At 39.6% G+C, this 19,555-nt stretch overlaps 3 non-coding genes across 3 annotated transcripts; all 3 read right to left on the reverse strand.

Annotated features, from left to right (window-relative positions):
- Positions 1–2,785: 2,785 nt before the first annotated feature.
- On the reverse strand, positions 2,786–2,904 carry LOC131933627 (5S ribosomal RNA). The gene has a single exon (XR_009385098.1). It is a non-coding gene; the product is annotated as a 5S ribosomal RNA (ribosomal RNA).
- An 8,166-nt stretch (positions 2,905–11,070) lies between these two features.
- On the reverse strand, positions 11,071–11,189 carry LOC131933628 (5S ribosomal RNA). The gene has a single exon (XR_009385099.1). It is a non-coding gene; the product is annotated as a 5S ribosomal RNA (ribosomal RNA).
- Positions 11,190–19,344: 8,155 nt separating this feature from the next.
- Positions 19,345–19,463, reverse strand: LOC131933629 (5S ribosomal RNA). Its single transcript, XR_009385100.1, has one exon. It is a non-coding gene; the product is annotated as a 5S ribosomal RNA (ribosomal RNA).
- Between the last annotated feature and the right edge of the window lie 92 nt (positions 19,464–19,555).

Raw genomic sequence — 19,555 nt, forward strand, 5'->3', positions numbered from 1 at the left:
GTTCAGATTAGCAGTGAAGGTCCCCCACCTCACGAGTTTCCACCCACCCACCCACTACACCCCCTGCCCATGTCTGCCACTCTACTACTACTACTACTACTACATCTATTAGTATTATTCTGGGGGATGCGGGAAATAGGTTCTATTCATTTATCTCTTTAATTCAACTCACACATCACATTGCTATTTGAATTCGTGTATGCATGCTGTTGATATTGTTTTATTTATCTCAAATGTGAAGAAAGGAGAGAATAAATTTTATATTTTTCTTTCACCCACCCACCACCCTATCCATTGCTTTTTAAAATATATATATAAAAAAAAAAAAAGAAAAACCCTTTAGGGTTAGAGCTAGATATCTAGATCTTAATCGGAGAGCAGAAATTATTCTTAACGACTACACGCCATAGATTATTTAATTATTAGAAGCCTAACTAACCTATTCGTTTCACGATGTAAACAAACCACTGCGAGTACGGAGCGGAGTACGAGAATATTATTTCGTTCGTACTCGACCAATCAGCGTTCGAGATTCTCTCGTACTCGCATAATGAGCTCGCTCGTACTCGCATAATTAGGTGTAGGGAAATATTTCAGTTTTATTCGCACAAAACGGTGAAAATAACGTCTAATATCATATTTTAACATGACAAACGTGGATCTTTTCTATGCCTACACGTGTGGGCAATGAAACTCTTTATTTTTTATCCAAGGGTCGCATAGCAGAATAGGTGAAAAAATGACTTTGAAAACGACACCGTTAGCCGACAAGCCAGCAACATTCCAGTCGACACGGCAAGCTGCTTTTTCATTGGCTGGCTCATTCGCCGACCGCTTTTGGTTGGGCGGTGTCCGCCATATTGAACGAACTCGAGCCCAGGACCGTATATAAGGAGCGAGTTTCTCTGCAGACGGCGTTTTTCGAACACTCCTTCATCAACAAAGAAGAAAAATTCAATATGTCTGGCCGAGGCAAAGGTGGTAAGGGACGATATGGTCGAGTGGTTGGGTACACGATTGCTATCCCACTCGGCGCGGGTTCAAATCTATGTGTTCTAGTCAGTAACGTATTCACACAACGTGTTTTTCCCAGTGAACGATTTTTGTTTACTCAGCGTAGCAAAACGATCACGCTATCTAGGTCGCCTTACCCAACCAACCCCCACCCACCACCCACCCCCCTCACTGACCCACCACCGCTCCCCTCTTATAAATTTGTCCTTTTATGTAATTCAAATACGTTCAAGATATTTGATTTATCGATCATCTCTGTACATTACCTACTCAAATTAATTAATAAGTTTGTTTTGAAGTTTAATTATTTTAAAATTTTTGATTAAAAAAAAATAAATAAAATAAAATAAAATAAAAAAAAAATTTAAAAAAAAAAAAAAAAATGAAGACTGTTTGCAGATAATAGGCACAAATGGAAAGTGTGAATGCAAATGACTACCTATTGTACATAATATATCATGTTTTTTTTTTGTATACTTCAGACATAACTATGTGTACTTCTCCCCTCTTTTAGGAAGCCTAGACAAACCTTTGAAGCCAATGTTGTTAATATAAAGTTTACTACAACTCACCACTTTTATTTATCATAGACAAATATTGTCCCCTTTTCAACCTTATTATTTAGAAATAGCAACTACCTATTGTACATAACATATCATGTTTTCCTGTATACTTCATACATAACTATTTGTACCCCCCCCCCCCCTTTAGGAAGCCTAGACCAACCTTCGAAGCCAAATTTTGTTAAATATAAAGTTTACCATAACTCAGCACTTTTATTTATTATAGCCAAATATTGCCCCAACTATAACTTTAATTTTCAGAAACAGCAAATTGCTTTTGGCCCATGAAATAACCCCCCCCCCTCCCTATAAAATACATATTTTATTCTGTAAATAACATGTAAAAAATTTTGAGAATGAAAGTTTCAGGAATAGTTTATATTGTAAATCTGCATCAGTCTTCTTATGTCGCATGATGAACGTAGTAAAAATCAGCTACTGCCACCACTCATTGGCTGGGCTCGCTGAAAGTAAAATCTACAATACTGAGACGTAAAAAAAAAAAAAAAAGGTGGTAAGGGACTCGGCAAAGGAGGCGCCAAGCGTCACAGGAAGGTGTTGCGTGATAACATCCAAGGTATCACCAAGCCAGCCATCCGTCGTCTTGCTCGCAGAGGTGGTGTCAAACGTATCTCTGGTCTGATCTACGAAGAAACCAGAGGTGTCCTCAAGGTGTTCCTTGAAAATGTCATCCGTGATGCCGTCACCTACACTGAGCACGCCAAGAGGAAGACCGTCACTGCTATGGATGTCGTCTATGCTCTGAAACGTCAAGGTCGCACCCTGTACGGCTTCGGCGGTTAAACTCAACCCAGGACCACCCATTTGTTCTACCCATCCGGCCCTTATTAGGGCCACCCATACGTTTCCGAATTAGCTCGAGTGGTTGTAACCCCTACACGAATGTTTTCCATACCTACCCCTTATTTAACTTACTGAGTTACTTCTAATTATTAGGTTGTAGCCTACTTAGTTTATTTATTTAATTTGGGCAGAGTGGTCATCTTTCCTTTGTTGGTTTTTAAGGGGTTTGTTTCCATGGGTGGGTAGGATCGAGGTAGCCTACCGTGAAGGCACAAAAGAAACAAACAAAAAATATTTCGATATTACAAAAGTGTTCACAGGTATGTGGTGAACTTAGGAAAGAGTGCAGGTGGTAAGAATAGGTGTCCAGTGGGGCAAAAAATAAAAGACAAAAGATGAAAAAAAGTCTACAACACGTGGTGTTCCCAAGCGGTCACCCATCTAAGTACTAACCACGCCCGACGTTGCTTGACTGCGGTGATCGGACGAGAACCGGTATTTTCAACGTGGTATGGCCGTAGACATCTGTGTGAGAAAATTGGGGCTTATAAATATACTCAAACGAAATCAGCAGTTATTCGTCCTTTTCTGGCTACAATAATGATTTCACTGCTTTCCTCATATTATTTCAATAATAAAAAACGCCCTAAATCTCCACAAAAGCGAAACATTGTTTTAATATCGAATACTATGTGCCTTTTTTTCCCTCTACAGCCATTGGTCGCTATTTTTAACCTGAGGCGGTAACCACCGGTAGACTTCCCTGAGCTACTAATTTTCGAGCATCGCGCGTTGTAAAATACAAAATAAATACATTTTCCCCATTTTCCTTGACTAAAATCAGAAAACCAGGTGCCCCCTGCATCCGACCTGTCCTTTAACTATCGCTTTCATGTGAAATGATCTATCGGAAAGGCGATACTTTAACTTTTTTGGGTCTCCCGCTCACTCACTCCTTCCGAAACATTCTGCACGAATTCATTCAATTTTAATCCAACTCATCACATAGATCTAGATCTAGCCGCCTACAAGTCTACTAATTTAATGTTTGAGAAATAGTTCAATGCTTTTCATTTATTAATTATTCTTTTAACCTTTTCCCACGACAACTGGCACATTTATTTTCAGTCTATTAATATTCTGGCTTCATTTTAAAACACGCAACTAGGCGACGATCTAGAATTCTAGATCTAACGCTCTAGCTTAACTAAAATAATATAAACAGGAGGGTAGATCTATTCAAAATACTGTTTCAAAAATTACAATAATAATTTCACGGTGAAAAAAAAAAGGCAGGCGATCCATGGTTAATTAAATGCTAATTAAGGATGTTGCTTAAAAGGTTAGGTTGGCCTGGGACGCCAGTATTTCTCTAGAGTCTAGATCTAGAATTTCTAGATTCTGTAGGAATGAGTAGCCTAGGTATTAATAATTAAATGCATTAGTAATTATTAGTAAATAACATAAGATTTAGTTCAGTAAAAACTAATAGATCTAGATTTTAGGTCCAATGTTGGCTATCAGACTTGATGCTTGATTGTAATGATTATTAGGTTTGAGCAATTAATTTTTTTAAACATTTTTTTTAATTATTAGTATTAGTGATAAGTCATCATTAGTGGGAGTAAATTTACTTCTTTCCAGTCTGGTTCTGGGTTTCCTTGTAGCCTATATAATCTAGATCTAGTTGGTGATAATATTAATAAATATTGTTTCCCATTTTAAATACTCAGGCGGTTTGTTTGAAAGTCTGACCGCAGCTCCATATTCATTGACTGTCGAAGCAGCGCATAAAATGAATTAGCTTATATCCAGGGCTGGCCTGGTCTGCCTGTTATTGTGACTGAATTGTCCTACAGACAAGACCTGAAGAAGCCCTCGTTAAGTAATAAGTGTACAGCTTGCTTTTAGCCTGGCGCGGGGATCTTTCACCGGCCACTTTAACATTCTGCGACAGGGCAGGCCTTTACTTTAAGCTTTAATCTTAGCTGGTTCCGCTTTAACACAGGGTATTCTTTTGTCTTTAAGTATACCGCTTTCTTTCATCAGCCTGGAACCCTGTGTCTGCTACCGGTATCTCATCCGGCAGGGCAAAACAATTTCCAGTTTTTAAATTAAGCTGATGTCATTTTTAATACCAATGATTAGGATTTTGGCACAATGCTTATTTTTCTATATACACAAGATGAATTTCACATCATTTTCTGATTTCAGTTTAAGTTTGAAAGCATGTAAAATGTCAATTTGTCCTGCTATGTGATTTTTCTTCATTTATTTTTTGCTAGCCCATGGCATCACATTATGAAGACTCTACTAATATCTTTAGGCTGGGGCCAGTACCTTAACCGACTGTCGTCAAATGAAAAAACTGACAGAAGAGCGCAATTTAATACACACAACAGATATATATGTATCCGAACAAACAAATAAATATATTTGAACATATATACATACCTTTATATACGCACACTGATATATACATATATTTACATAATAAATACATTATATATGAATATATCTATATATATAACTTATTTATTTATACATATATATATATATATATATACTTATATATATATATATATATATATATATATATATATATATATATATATATATATATGTATTATGAATATATATATTAATTCTTATATAATATATATTTGTAAATATAAATTATATATATGTGTGTATATATATATCCTTCTGTTTGCTGGGGTAGAAGAAAAAAACTTATAATTATAATATTCTGAAGGATATTATTTTACTTGAGCGTCTTTCGTCTACACTCAAATATATATATTTGAATATACATTCAAATATATATTCAATGAATATACATTTAGACACACATGTAAATATATATATATATATATACACAAAACATGCATATATATACATACGTATATATAGACATATATACAATATTCGTCTATGTATATATATTCAATATTTTTACATTATAAATAAATATATATATAAAAATATATATATATATATATATATATATATATTTAAAAAAATATATACATATATGAAATACTTTTTACACATATTTATTTATGCTTCTATAATATATGGAAGGATATTAATTTACTCAAGCGTCTGCCTTGGGTGTTTATATAAAAAGAGAAGGGTTGAACTAATGAGAGGAATAAAAAAAATCTTTATATTCAATCTAATTTATTTATATTGTATATGTTATAGACTGGCATACATTTTTTTCTCTCTGGTTTATGTGAAAGGAGCTTGCAGGGATTCAAATTATTATTTTTTGCATTGAAATTCATTCTTTATTAATCACAGCTATGTTGCAGGCATATAAATACTTCCCTTTGGGCTCAAGTTGCTTTGAAAGAATCCTTGTCAGTATAGAACTAGTACCAGGACCATAAATGTATGCCCCAGGGCAAATGTTAAGAAAACCTCATCATTTTACAACTCCAACTGACCAGGGGCTTAAGAAATGATGCTTCTGCGCAAACTTTCTCGTCAGCCGGTAAGAGATCAACCTCCTTTTGATTGTTTAAATTTAATCTGTGCTGAAATCATTGTGCAGGCTGGCAAAGAAAACCATGAACTTCTTGAAAGCTGTGTACTTGAGCTCATGTTATTTTTTATTTTCTGTATTTTGAAAAAAAAAAAAGTATATATATGATAATAAAAAAAAAAAGTTCAGAGTATTTAATTGTTGTTTTGTCTTGTTAAAGAGAATGTATGTTGTGCAGAAGTGTAACCAACTCATTTTCAAGCCAGGCCTAGCAAAAGACAAAACCAAAAGAATCATATGATATGATGGTAGTAGGAAAAAAGTATATCAGTGAACAAATGGTGGCAGATGCATGCCTTAGCAATCTGACATGGTAGCTTTAATGAAAGAAAAACAAAAATAATAAAAACACCAAAAGCCACACTCACACAGTTATGTTCAACATATATAATGAAGACAGAAAAAAACCAACCCACCAGAATGGATGTATTGTAATGAAAATGGCAGTTAGCACTGGTGATAAGAATCAAAGTGTTGGCTAATAATTCCTATTACAACAGCCAGCCTTATAATCTGAATTAAAACTATTAAATCCCATTCATCCCTTGGATCTATGCCAAACAACACACAATAAATGATATGCATAGAGGTGTGCTGATGCCCTGTGTGAGATGCAGAATGAAATAGTGTTTTTAAAAAAAAGGAGCCACCCAGTAATAAGTATGTGGCCTTTTTATGTCTAGTTTAAAGGATAGAATTAGCATGAAATGTGTTAAGAGAATAGTGTGTGCAGTTGTTGGGATAGGCATATTACTATGTAGGCCTATGTATGTATGTATATCTATCTCTACTTATTAAAGAAAAGAATGACTAAACAAAAAAAAAAAACTGTAACATGGCAGCTACACAGAGTGGGTGGGTGGATGAGGGAGGGAGGGAAAACTCGTTCAATGTAAACCAAACCGAGCTAATTGGGAATGGGTGGAGGCCCTGAAAAGGGCCGAGTAGTAGAGCCACAACAAGCAAGCCAGGTGGTTGTTTGCTGTTGTGTTTATTTGCTGGTGGTGTACTTGGTGACAGCCTTGGTGCCTTCACTGATGGCGTGTTTGGCCAGCTCACCGGGCAGGAGGAGACGGACAGCGGTCTGGATCTCCCTGGAGGTGATGGTGCTGCGCTTGTTGTAGTGGGCAAGACGGCTGGCTTCAGCTGAAATGCGCTCAAAGATGTCGTTGACGAAGGAGTTCATGATGGACATGGCCTTGGAGGAAATGCCAGTGTCAGGGTGCACCTGCTTCAAGACTTTGTAAATGTAGATGCTGTAGCTTTCCTTTCTCCTCCTCTTCTTTTTCTTGTCACCGGTGCGTACGGCTTTAGCCTTACCGGCCTTCTTGGCTCCCTTGGAAGAAACTTTAGGTGGCATGTTGTTTTCTTTTCAATGGCTTGAACAGAAATGAGGCGAACCGACCGCCGGCCGCCCTTTTATATGAAACGGCGAGGAAATTTGGAGAGTACGAGTACGAGTACGAACGCCAAGCCGCTGCGCAGCCAATCAGAACGCTCGCTTGGTGACGAACGGATTTCCTCGCCGTTTCGTATAAAAGGGCCGATCTCGCCGTTAAGTCTTCATTCATCGCCTGCAGCCGTATCGCTGTTAGTCGCTGTATTTCTTCTCGCTCCTAACCAACTCACAATGTCCGGACGTGGTAAAGGCGGTAAAGTCAAGGGAAAGTCCAAGTCTCGCTCCTCCAGGGCAGGCCTTCAATTCCCAGTCGGACGTATTCATCGTCTGTTGAGGAAAGGAAACTATGCTGAGCGTGTCGGTGCTGGTGCCCCAGTCTACCTAGCCGCCGTCCTCGAGTATTTGGCCGCTGAAGTGCTCGAGTTGGCCGGCAACGCTGCCAGAGACAACAAGAAGACAAGAATCATTCCTCGTCACCTCCAGCTGGCCATCCGTAACGACGAAGAGTTGAACAAACTTTTGTCGGGTGTCACCATCGCCCAGGGTGGTGTCCTCCCCAACATCCAGGCCGTGCTTCTGCCCAAGAAGTCACAGAAGACACCCGGTGGCAAGAGCTAAACAGTGTCACCCTGCTGCCCACTGTCCACCTAGCCTACTACTGTCCTTTTCAGGACAACCAAAGTTTACCCAATTAGCTTTCGTTGTGTGTCAATGAACAAAAATCGAGTTTTCCTACCCTACCCTACCCTACCCTACTTGTTTCAAACTTTATTAATAACGTATCAACATGTCAATCACTAGCAGTATGAGATCATTATTATAGATGTATAATACTTACACTGGTTTACACGAGCAGAACAGGGAGGGGGCGGTCATATTAATAGTAGTAACTGGACATATTTTAGGGGTATTCGTTCATAGATACAAATGAAAATAGAATCTATTTTTCTTTAAATGTGCTCCGTTTAACCCCTGTCTACAACAAATAAGGGTGGTCGTTATTTTAAAATTCTATTCTTTAACCTACCGCTAGTCTACCCTTTTTATTTTATATCTTCTTCTTTTTAAAACCAAATATGTTTTTATTAATCCTTCCCCCTCATTTATTTACACACTGTGTAAATACCGCCGATCGGGCGGTCGAATCGGGTCAGAATATCTACCTAGGTCTATAGACTAGGTCTAGATCTAAATTGTTTCAGGCAGTCTATGTTGGGTTCTTTTCTAATCACTCACACACACATTCATAATTCATTGAAGACGACAGAAGCAAACACACCGGATTCCATTGACAAGCGGCACAACCAAGGATTTCATTTGAACGAAGAATATTTTGTGTTATCGGCCCTGTCTGCTATTAATAGATCGCTCGGCTGGATACCGTGTCTAAAAATAATCTGCTATGTCGACGCTGTCTCAACGTTGTGTGGCTGCTACTGGCCAATCAGCGTCGTTAAACTCGTACTCGTCCAATGGGAGAGCTTCGTTGCGCTAAGGGTTTGGCGGACGGTTATAAAAGGGCCAGCAGCGCTGAGCTGCCGCATTTCCTTAACAGTCAGTTAAGATCATTCAAAAAAAAAAAGATGGCTCGTACCAAACAAACCGCCCGAAAATCTACTGGAGGCAAAGCCCCACGTAAACAGCTGGCCACCAAAGCCGCCAGAAAGTCAGCACCAGCCACCGGCGGTGTTAAGAAGCCCCATCGTTACAGGCCTGGAACCGTCGCCCTGAGAGAAATCCGTCGTTACCAGAAGAGCACTGAGCTGCTCATTCGCAAGCTGCCATTCCAGCGCCTGGTCAGAGAAATCGCCCAGGACTTCAAGACTGACCTTCGCTTCCAGAGCTCCGCTGTCATGGCCCTGCAGGAGGCTAGCGAGGCTTACCTCGTCGGTCTGTTTGAAGACACCAACCTGTGCGCCATCCACGCCAAGCGTGTCACCATCATGCCCAAGGACATCCAGCTAGCCAGACGTATCCGTGGTGAGCGTGCTTAAGAGGTTTCTTTTAAGCCCAAACCACCACCCCCTGTCCTCAACCAAGGTCCTTTTTAGGACCACCTGACAACGTTCAGATTAGCAGTGAAGGTCCCCCACCTCACGAGTTTCCACCCACCCACCCACTACACCCCCTGCCCATGTCTGCCACTCTACTACTACTACTACTACTACATCTATTAGTATTATTCTGGGGGATGCGGGAAATAGGTTCTATTCATTTATCTCTTTAATTCAACTCACACATCACATTGCTATTTGAATTCGTGTATGCATGCTGTTGATATTGTTTTATTTATCTCAAATGTGAAGAAAGGAGAGAATAAATTTTATATTTTTCTTTCACCCACCCACCACCCTATCCATTGCTTTTTAAAATATATATATAAAAAAAAAAAAAGAAAAACCCTTTAGGGTTAGAGCTAGATATCTAGATCTTAATCGGAGAGCAGAAATTATTCTTAACGACTACACGCCATAGATTATTTAATTATTAGAAGCCTAACTAACCTATTCGTTTCACGATGTAAACAAACCACTGCGAGTACGGAGCGGAGTACGAGAATATTATTTCGTTCGTACTCGACCAATCAGCGTTCGAGATTCTCTCGTACTCGCATAATGAGCTCGCTCGTACTCGCATAATTAGGTGTAGGGAAATATTTCAGTTTTATTCGCACAAAACGGTGAAAATAACGTCTAATATCATATTTTAACATGACAAACGTGGATCTTTTCTATGCCTACACGTGTGGGCAATGAAACTCTTTATTTTTTATCCAAGGGTCGCATAGCAGAATAGGTGAAAAAATGACTTTGAAAACGACACCGTTAGCCGACAAGCCAGCAACATTCCAGTCGACACGGCAAGCTGCTTTTTCATTGGCTGGCTCATTCGCCGACCGCTTTTGGTTGGGCGGTGTCCGCCATATTGAACGAACTCGAGCCCAGGACCGTATATAAGGAGCGAGTTTCTCTGCAGACGGCGTTTTTCGAACACTCCTTCATCAACAAAGAAGAAAAATTCAATATGTCTGGCCGAGGCAAAGGTGGTAAGGGACTCGGCAAAGGAGGCGCCAAGCGTCACAGGAAGGTGTTGCGTGATAACATCCAAGGTATCACCAAGCCAGCCATCCGTCGTCTTGCTCGCAGAGGTGGTGTCAAACGTATCTCTGGTCTGATCTACGAAGAAACCAGAGGTGTCCTCAAGGTGTTCCTTGAAAATGTCATCCGTGATGCCGTCACCTACACTGAGCACGCCAAGAGGAAGACCGTCACTGCTATGGATGTCGTCTATGCTCTGAAACGTCAAGGTCGCACCCTGTACGGCTTCGGCGGTTAAACTCAACCCAGGACCACCCATTTGTTCTACCCATCCGGCCCTTATTAGGGCCACCCATACGTTTCCGAATTAGCTCGAGTGGTTGTAACCCCTACACGAATGTTTTCCATACCTACCCCTTATTTAACTTACTGAGTTACTTCTAATTATTAGGTTGTAGCCTACTTAGTTTATTTATTTAATTTGGGCAGAGTGGTCATCTTTCCTTTGTTGGTTTTTAAGGGGTTTGTTTCCATGGGTGGGTAGGATCGAGGTAGCCTACCGTGAAGGCACAAAAGAAACAAACAAAAAATATTTCGATATTACAAAAGTGTTCACAGGTATGTGGTGAACTTAGGAAAGAGTGCAGGTGGTAAGAATAGGTGTCCAGTGGGGCAAAAAATAAAAGACAAAAGATGAAAAAAAGTCTACAACACGTGGTGTTCCCAAGCGGTCACCCATCTAAGTACTAACCACGCCCGACGTTGCTTGACTGCGGTGATCGGACGAGAACCGGTATTTTCAACGTGGTATGGCCGTAGACATCTGTGTGAGAAAATTGGGGCTTATAAATATACTCAAACGAAATCAGCAGTTATTCGTCCTTTTCTGGCTACAATAATGATTTCACTGCTTTCCTCATATTATTTCAATAATAAAAAACGCCCTAAATCTCCACAAAAGCGAAACATTGTTTTAATATCGAATACTATGTGCCTTTTTTTCCCTCTACAGCCATTGGTCGCTATTTTTAACCTGAGGCGGTAACCACCGGTAGACTTCCCTGAGCTACTAATTTTCGAGCATCGCGCGTTGTAAAATACAAAATAAATACATTTTCCCCATTTTCCTTGACTAAAATCAGAAAACCAGGTGCCCCCTGCATCCGACCTGTCCTTTAACTATCGCTTTCATGTGAAATGATCTATCGGAAAGGCGATACTTTAACTTTTTTGGGTCTCCCGCTCACTCACTCCTTCCGAAACATTCTGCACGAATTCATTCAATTTTAATCCAACTCATCACATAGATCTAGATCTAGCCGCCTACAAGTCTACTAATTTAATGTTTGAGAAATAGTTCAATGCTTTTCATTTATTAATTATTCTTTTAACCTTTTCCCACGACAACTGGCACATTTATTTTCAGTCTATTAATATTCTGGCTTCATTTTAAAACACGCAACTAGGCGACGATCTAGAATTCTAGATCTAACGCTCTAGCTTAACTAAAATAATATAAACAGGAGGGTAGATCTATTCAAAATACTGTTTCAAAAATTACAATAATAATTTCACGGTGAAAAAAAAAAGGCAGGCGATCCATGGTTAATTAAATGCTAATTAAGGATGTTGCTTAAAAGGTTAGGTTGGCCTGGGACGCCAGTATTTCTCTAGAGTCTAGATCTAGAATTTCTAGATTCTGTAGGAATGAGTAGCCTAGGTATTAATAATTAAATGCATTAGTAATTATTAGTAAATAACATAAGATTTAGTTCAGTAAAAACTAATAGATCTAGATTTTAGGTCCAATGTTGGCTATCAGACTTGATGCTTGATTGTAATGATTATTAGGTTTGAGCAATTAATTTTTTTAAACATTTTTTTTAATTATTAGTATTAGTGATAAGTCATCATTAGTGGGAGTAAATTTACTTCTTTCCAGTCTGGTTCTGGGTTTCCTTGTAGCCTATATAATCTAGATCTAGTTGGTGATAATATTAATAAATATTGTTTCCCATTTTAAATACTCAGGCGGTTTGTTTGAAAGTCTGACCGCAGCTCCATATTCATTGACTGTCGAAGCAGCGCATAAAATGAATTAGCTTATATCCAGGGCTGGCCTGGTCTGCCTGTTATTGTGACTGAATTGTCCTACAGACAAGACCTGAAGAAGCCCTCGTTAAGTAATAAGTGTACAGCTTGCTTTTAGCCTGGCGCGGGGATCTTTCACCGGCCACTTTAACATTCTGCGACAGGGCAGGCCTTTACTTTAAGCTTTAATCTTAGCTGGTTCCGCTTTAACACAGGGTATTCTTTTGTCTTTAAGTATACCGCTTTCTTTCATCAGCCTGGAACCCTGTGTCTGCTACCGGTATCTCATCCGGCAGGGCAAAACAATTTCCAGTTTTTAAATTAAGCTGATGTCATTTTTAATACCAATGATTAGGATTTTGGCACAATGCTTATTTTTCTATATACACAAGATGAATTTCACATCATTTTCTGATTTCAGTTTAAGTTTGAAAGCATGTAAAATGTCAATTTGTCCTGCTATGTGATTTTTCTTCATTTATTTTTTGCTAGCCCATGGCATCACATTATGAAGACTCTACTAATATCTTTAGGCTGGGGCCAGTACCTTAACCGACTGTCGTCAAATGAAAAAACTGACAGAAGAGCGCAATTTAATACACACAACAGATATATATGTATCCGAACAAACAAATAAATATATTTGAACATATATACATACCTTTATATACGCACACTGATATATACATATATTTACATAATAAATACATTATATATGAATATATCTATATATATAACTTATTTATTTATACATATATATATATATATATATACTTATATATATATATATATATATATATATATATATATATATATATGTATTATGAATATATATATTAATTCTTATATAATATATATTTGTAAATATAAATTATATATATGTGTGTATATATATATCCTTCTGTTTGCTGGGGTAGAAGAAAAAAACTTATAATTATAATATTCTGAAGGATATTATTTTACTTGAGCGTCTTTCGTCTACACTCAAATATATATATTTGAATATACATTCAAATATATATTCAATGAATATACATTTAGACACACATGTAAATATATATATATATATATACACAAAACATGCATATATATACATACGTATATATAGACATATATACAATATTCGTCTATGTATATATATTCAATATTTTTACATTATAAATAAATATATATATAAAAATATATATATATATATATATATATATATATTTAAAAAAATATATACATATATGAAATACTTTTTACACATATTTATTTATGCTTCTATAATATATGGAAGGATATTAATTTACTCAAGCGTCTGCCTTGGGTGTTTATATAAAAAGAGAAGGGTTGAACTAATGAGAGGAATAAAAAAAATCTTTATATTCAATCTAATTTATTTATATTGTATATGTTATAGACTGGCATACATTTTTTTCTCTCTGGTTTATGTGAAAGGAGCTTGCAGGGATTCAAATTATTATTTTTTGCATTGAAATTCATTCTTTATTAATCACAGCTATGTTGCAGGCATATAAATACTTCCCTTTGGGCTCAAGTTGCTTTGAAAGAATCCTTGTCAGTATAGAACTAGTACCAGGACCATAAATGTATGCCCCAGGGCAAATGTTAAGAAAACCTCATCATTTTACAACTCCAACTGACCAGGGGCTTAAGAAATGATGCTTCTGCGCAAACTTTCTCGTCAGCCGGTAAGAGATCAACCTCCTTTTGATTGTTTAAATTTAATCTGTGCTGAAATCATTGTGCAGGCTGGCAAAGAAAACCATGAACTTCTTGAAAGCTGTGTACTTGAGCTCATGTTATTTTTTATTTTCTGTATTTTGAAAAAAAAAAAAGTATATATATGATAATAAAAAAAAAAAGTTCAGAGTATTTAATTGTTGTTTTGTCTTGTTAAAGAGAATGTATGTTGTGCAGAAGTGTAACCAACTCATTTTCAAGCCAGGCCTAGCAAAAGACAAAACCAAAAGAATCATATGATATGATGGTAGTAGGAAAAAAGTATATCAGTGAACAAATGGTGGCAGATGCATGCCTTAGCAATCTGACATGGTAGCTTTAATGAAAGAAAAACAAAAATAATAAAAACACCAAAAGCCACACTCACACAGTTATGTTCAACATATATAATGAAGACAGAAAAAAACCAACCCACCAGAATGGATGTATTGTAATGAAAATGGCAGTTAGCACTGGTGATAAGAATCAAAGTGTTGGCTAATAATTCCTATTACAACAGCCAGCCTTATAATCTGAATTAAAACTATTAAATCCCATTCATCCCTTGGATCTATGCCAAACAACACACAATAAATGATATGCATAGAGGTGTGCTGATGCCCTGTGTGAGATGCAGAATGAAATAGTGTTTTTAAAAAAAAGGAGCCACCCAGTAATAAGTATGTGGCCTTTTTATGTCTAGTTTAAAGGATAGAATTAGCATGAAATGTGTTAAGAGAATAGTGTGTGCAGTTGTTGGGATAGGCATATTACTATGTAGGCCTATGTATGTATGTATATCTATCTCTACTTATTAAAGAAAAGAATGACTAAACAAAAAAAAAAAACTGTAACATGGCAGCTACACAGAGTGGGTGGGTGGATGAGGGAGGGAGGGAAAACTCGTTCAATGTAAACCAAACCGAGCTAATTGGGAATGGGTGGAGGCCCTGAAAAGGGCCGAGTAGTAGAGCCACAACAAGCAAGCCAGGTGGTTGTTTGCTGTTGTGTTTATTTGCTGGTGGTGTACTTGGTGACAGCCTTGGTGCCTTCACTGACGGCGTGTTTGGCCAGCTCACCGGGCAGGAGGAGACGGACAGCGGTCTGGATCTCCCTGGAGGTGATGGTGCTGCGCTTGTTGTAGTGGGCAAGACGGCTGGCTTCAGCTGAAATGCGCTCAAAGATGTCGTTGACGAAGGAGTTCATGATGGACATGGCCTTGGAGGAAATGCCAGTGTCAGGGTGCACCTGCTTCAAGACTTTGTAAATGTAGATGCTGTAGCTTTCCTTTCTCCTCCTCTTCTTTTTCTTGTCACCGGTGCGTACGGCTTTAGCCTTACCGGCCTTCTTGGCTCCCTTGGAAGAAACTTTAGGTGGCATGTTGTTTTCTTTTCAATGGCTTGAACAGAAATGAGGCGAACCGACCGCCGGCCGCCCTTTTATATGAAACGGCGAGGAAATTTGGAGAGTACGAGTACGAGTACGAACGCCAAGCCGCTGCGCAGCCAATCAGAACGCTCGCTTGGTGACGAACGGATTTCCTCGCCGTTTCGTATAAAAGGGCCGATCTCGCCGTTAAGTCTTCATTCATCGCCTGCAGCCGTATCGCTGTTAGTCGCTGTATTTCTTCTCGCTCCTAACCAACTCACAATGTCCGGACGTGGTAAAGGCGGTAAAGTCAAGGGAAAGTCCAAGTCTCGCTCCTCCAGGGCAGGCCTTCAATTCCCAGTCGGACGTATTCATCGTCTGTTGAGGAAAGGAAACTATGCTGAGCGTGTCGGTGCTGGTGCCCCAGTCTACCTAGCCGCCGTCCTCGAGTATTTGGCCGCTGAAGTGCTCGAGTTGGCCGGCAACGCTGCCAGAGACAACAAGAAGACAAGAATCATTCCTCGTCACCTCCAGCTGGCCATCCGTAACGACGAAGAGTTGAACAAACTTTTGTCGGGTGTCACCATCGCCCAGGGTGGTGTCCTCCCCAACATCCAGGCCGTGCTTCTGCCCAAGAAGTCACAGAAGACACCCGGTGGCAAGAGCTAAACAGTGTCACCCTGCTGCCCACTGTCCACCTAGCCTACTACTGTCCTTTTCAGGACAACCAAAGTTTACCCAATTAGCTTTCGTTGTGTGTCAATGAACAAAAATCGAGTTTTCCTACCCTACCCTACCCTACCCTACTTGTTTCAAACTTTATTAATAACGTATCAACATGTCAATCACTAGCAGTATGAGATCATTATTATAGATGTATAATACTTACACTGGTTTACACGAGCAGAACAGGGAGGGGGCGGTCATATTAATAGTAGTAACTGGACATATTTTAGGGGTATTCGTTCATAGATACAAATGAAAATAGAATCTATTTTTCTTTAAATGTGCTCCGTTTAACCCCTGTCTACAACAAATAAGGGTGGTCGTTATTTTAAAATTCTATTCTTTAACCTACCGCTAGTCTACCCTTTTTATTTTATATCTTCTTCTTTTTAAAACCAAATATGTTTTTATTAATCCTTCCCCCTCATTTATTTACACACTGTGTAAATACCGCCGATCGGGCGGTCGAATCGGGTCAGAATATCTACCTAGGTCTATAGACTAGGTCTAGATCTAAATTGTTTCAGGCAGTCTATGTTGGGTTCTTTTCTAATCACTCACACACACATTCATAATTCATTGAAGACGACAGAAGCAAACACACCGGATTCCATTGACAAGCGGCACAACCAAGGATTTCATTTGAACGAAGAATATTTTGTGTTATCGGCCCTGTCTGCTATTAATAGATCGCTCGGCTGGATACCGTGTCTAAAAATAATCTGCTATGTCGACGCTGTCTCAACGTTGTGTGGCTGCTACTGGCCAATCAGCGTCGTTAAACTCGTACTCGTCCAATGGGAGAGCTTCGTTGCGCTAAGGGTTTGGCGGACGGTTATAAAAGGGCCAGCAGCGCTGAGCTGCCGCATTTCCTTAACAGTCAGTTAAGATCATTCAAAAAAAAAAAGATGGCTCGTACCAAACAAACCGCCCGAAAATCTACTGGAGGCAAAGCCCCACGTAAACAGCTGGCCACCAAAGCCGCCAGAAAGTCAGCACCAGCCACCGGCGGTGTTAAGAAGCCCCATCGTTACAGGCCTGGAACCGTCGCCCTGAGAGAAATCCGTCGTTACCAGAAGAGCACTGAGCTGCTCATTCGCAAGCTGCCATTCCAGCGCCTGGTCAGAGAAATCGCCCAGGACTTCAAGACTGACCTTCGCTTCCAGAGCTCCGCTGTCATGGCCCTGCAGGAGGCTAGCGAGGCTTACCTCGTCGGTCTGTTTGAAGACACCAACCTGTGCGCCATCCACGCCAAGCGTGTCACCATCATGCCCAAGGACATCCAGCTAGCCAGACGTATCCGTGGTGAGCGTGCTTAAGAGGTTTCTTTTAAGCCCAAACCACCACCCCCTGTCCTCAACCAAGGTCCTTTTTAGGACCACCTGACAACGTTCAGATTAGCAGTGAAGGTCCCCCACCTCACGAGTTTCCACCCACCCACCCACTACACCCCCTGCCCATGTCTGCCACTCTACTACTACTACTACTACTACATCTATTAGTATTATTCTGGGGGATGCGGGAAATAGGTTCTATTCATTTATCTCTTTAATTCAACTCACACATCACATTGCTATTTGAATTCGTGTATGCATGCTGTTGATATTGTTTTATTTATCTCAAATGTGAAGAAAGGAGAGAATAAATTTTATATTTTTCTTTCACCCACCCACCACCCTATCCATTGCTTTTTAAAATATATATATAAAAAAAAAAAAAGAAAAACCCTTTAGGGTTAGAGCTAGATATCTAGATCTTAATCGGAGAGCAGAAATTATTCTTAACGACTACACGCCATAGATTATTTAATTATTAGAAGCCTAACTAACCTATTCGTTTCACGATGTAAACAAACCACTGCGAGTACGGAGCGGAGTACGAGAATATTATTTCGTTCGTACTCGACCAATCAGCGTTCGAGATTCTCTCGTACTCGCATAATGAGCTCGCTCGTACTCGCATAATTAGGTGTAGGGAAATATTTCAGTTTTATTCGCACAAAACGGTGAAAATAACGTCTAATATCATATTTTAACATGACAAACGTGGATCTTTTCTATGCCTACACGTGTGGGCAATGAAACTCTTTATTTTTTATCCAAGGGTCGCATAGCAGAATAGGTGAAAAAATGACTTTGAAAACGACACCGTTAGCCGACAAGCCAGCAACATTCCAGTCGACACGGCAAGCTGCTTTTTCATTGGCTGGCTCATTCGCCGACCGCTTTTGGTTGGGCGGTGTCCGCCATATTGAACGAACTCGAGCCCAGGACCGTATATAAGGAGCGAGTTTCTCTGCAGACGGCGTTTTTCGAACACTCCTTCATCAACAAAGAAGAAAAATTCAATATGTCTGGCCGAGGCAAAGGTGGTAAGGGACTCGGCAAAGGAGGCGCCAAGCGTCACAGGAAGGTGTTGCGTGATAACATCCAAGGTATCACCAAGCCAGCCAGTCCGTCGTCTTGCTCGCAGAGGTGGTGTCAAACGTATCTCTGGTCTGATCTACGAAGAAACCAGAGGTGTCCTCAAGGTGTTCCTTGAAAATGTCATCCGTGATGCCGTCACCTACACTGAGCACGCCAAGAGGAAGACCGTCACTGCTATGGATGTCGTCTATGCTCTGAAACGTCAAGGTCGCACCCTGTACGGCTTCGGCGGTTAAACTCAACCCAGGACCACCCATTTGTTCTACCCATCCGGCCCTTATTAGGGCCACCCATACGTTTCCGAATTAGCTCGAGTGGTTGTAACCCCTACACGAATGTTTTCCATACCTACCCCTTATTTAACTTACTGAGTTACTTCTAATTATTAGGTTGTAGCCTACTTAGTTTATTTATTTAATTTGGGCAGAGTGGTCATCTTTCCTTTGTTGGTTTTTAAGGGGTTTGTTTCCATGGGTGGGTAGGATCGAGGTAGCCTACCGTGAAGGCACAAAAGAAACAAACAAAAAATATTTCGATATTACAAAAGTGTTCACAGGTATGTGGTGAACTTAGGAAAGAGTGCAGGTGGTAAGAATAGGTGTCCAGTGGGGCAAAAAATAAAAGACAAAAGATGAAAAAAAGTCTACAACACGTGGTGTTCCCAAGCGGTCACCCATCTAAGTACTAACCACGCCCGACGTTGCTTGACTGCGGTGATCGGACGAGAACCGGTATTTTCAACGTGGTATGGCCGTAGAAATCTGTGTGAGAAAATTGGGCTTATAAATATCACTCAAACGAAATCAGCAGTTATTCGTCCTTTTCTGGCTACAATAATGATTTCACTGCTT

The sequence above is a fragment of the Physella acuta genome, unplaced genomic scaffold, assembly GCF_028476545.2.
Source record: "Physella acuta isolate Inbredline_101_S28 unplaced genomic scaffold, ASM2847654v3 ptg002586l, whole genome shotgun sequence".
Classification (NCBI taxonomy): Eukaryota; Metazoa; Mollusca; class Gastropoda; family Physidae; genus Physella; species Physella acuta.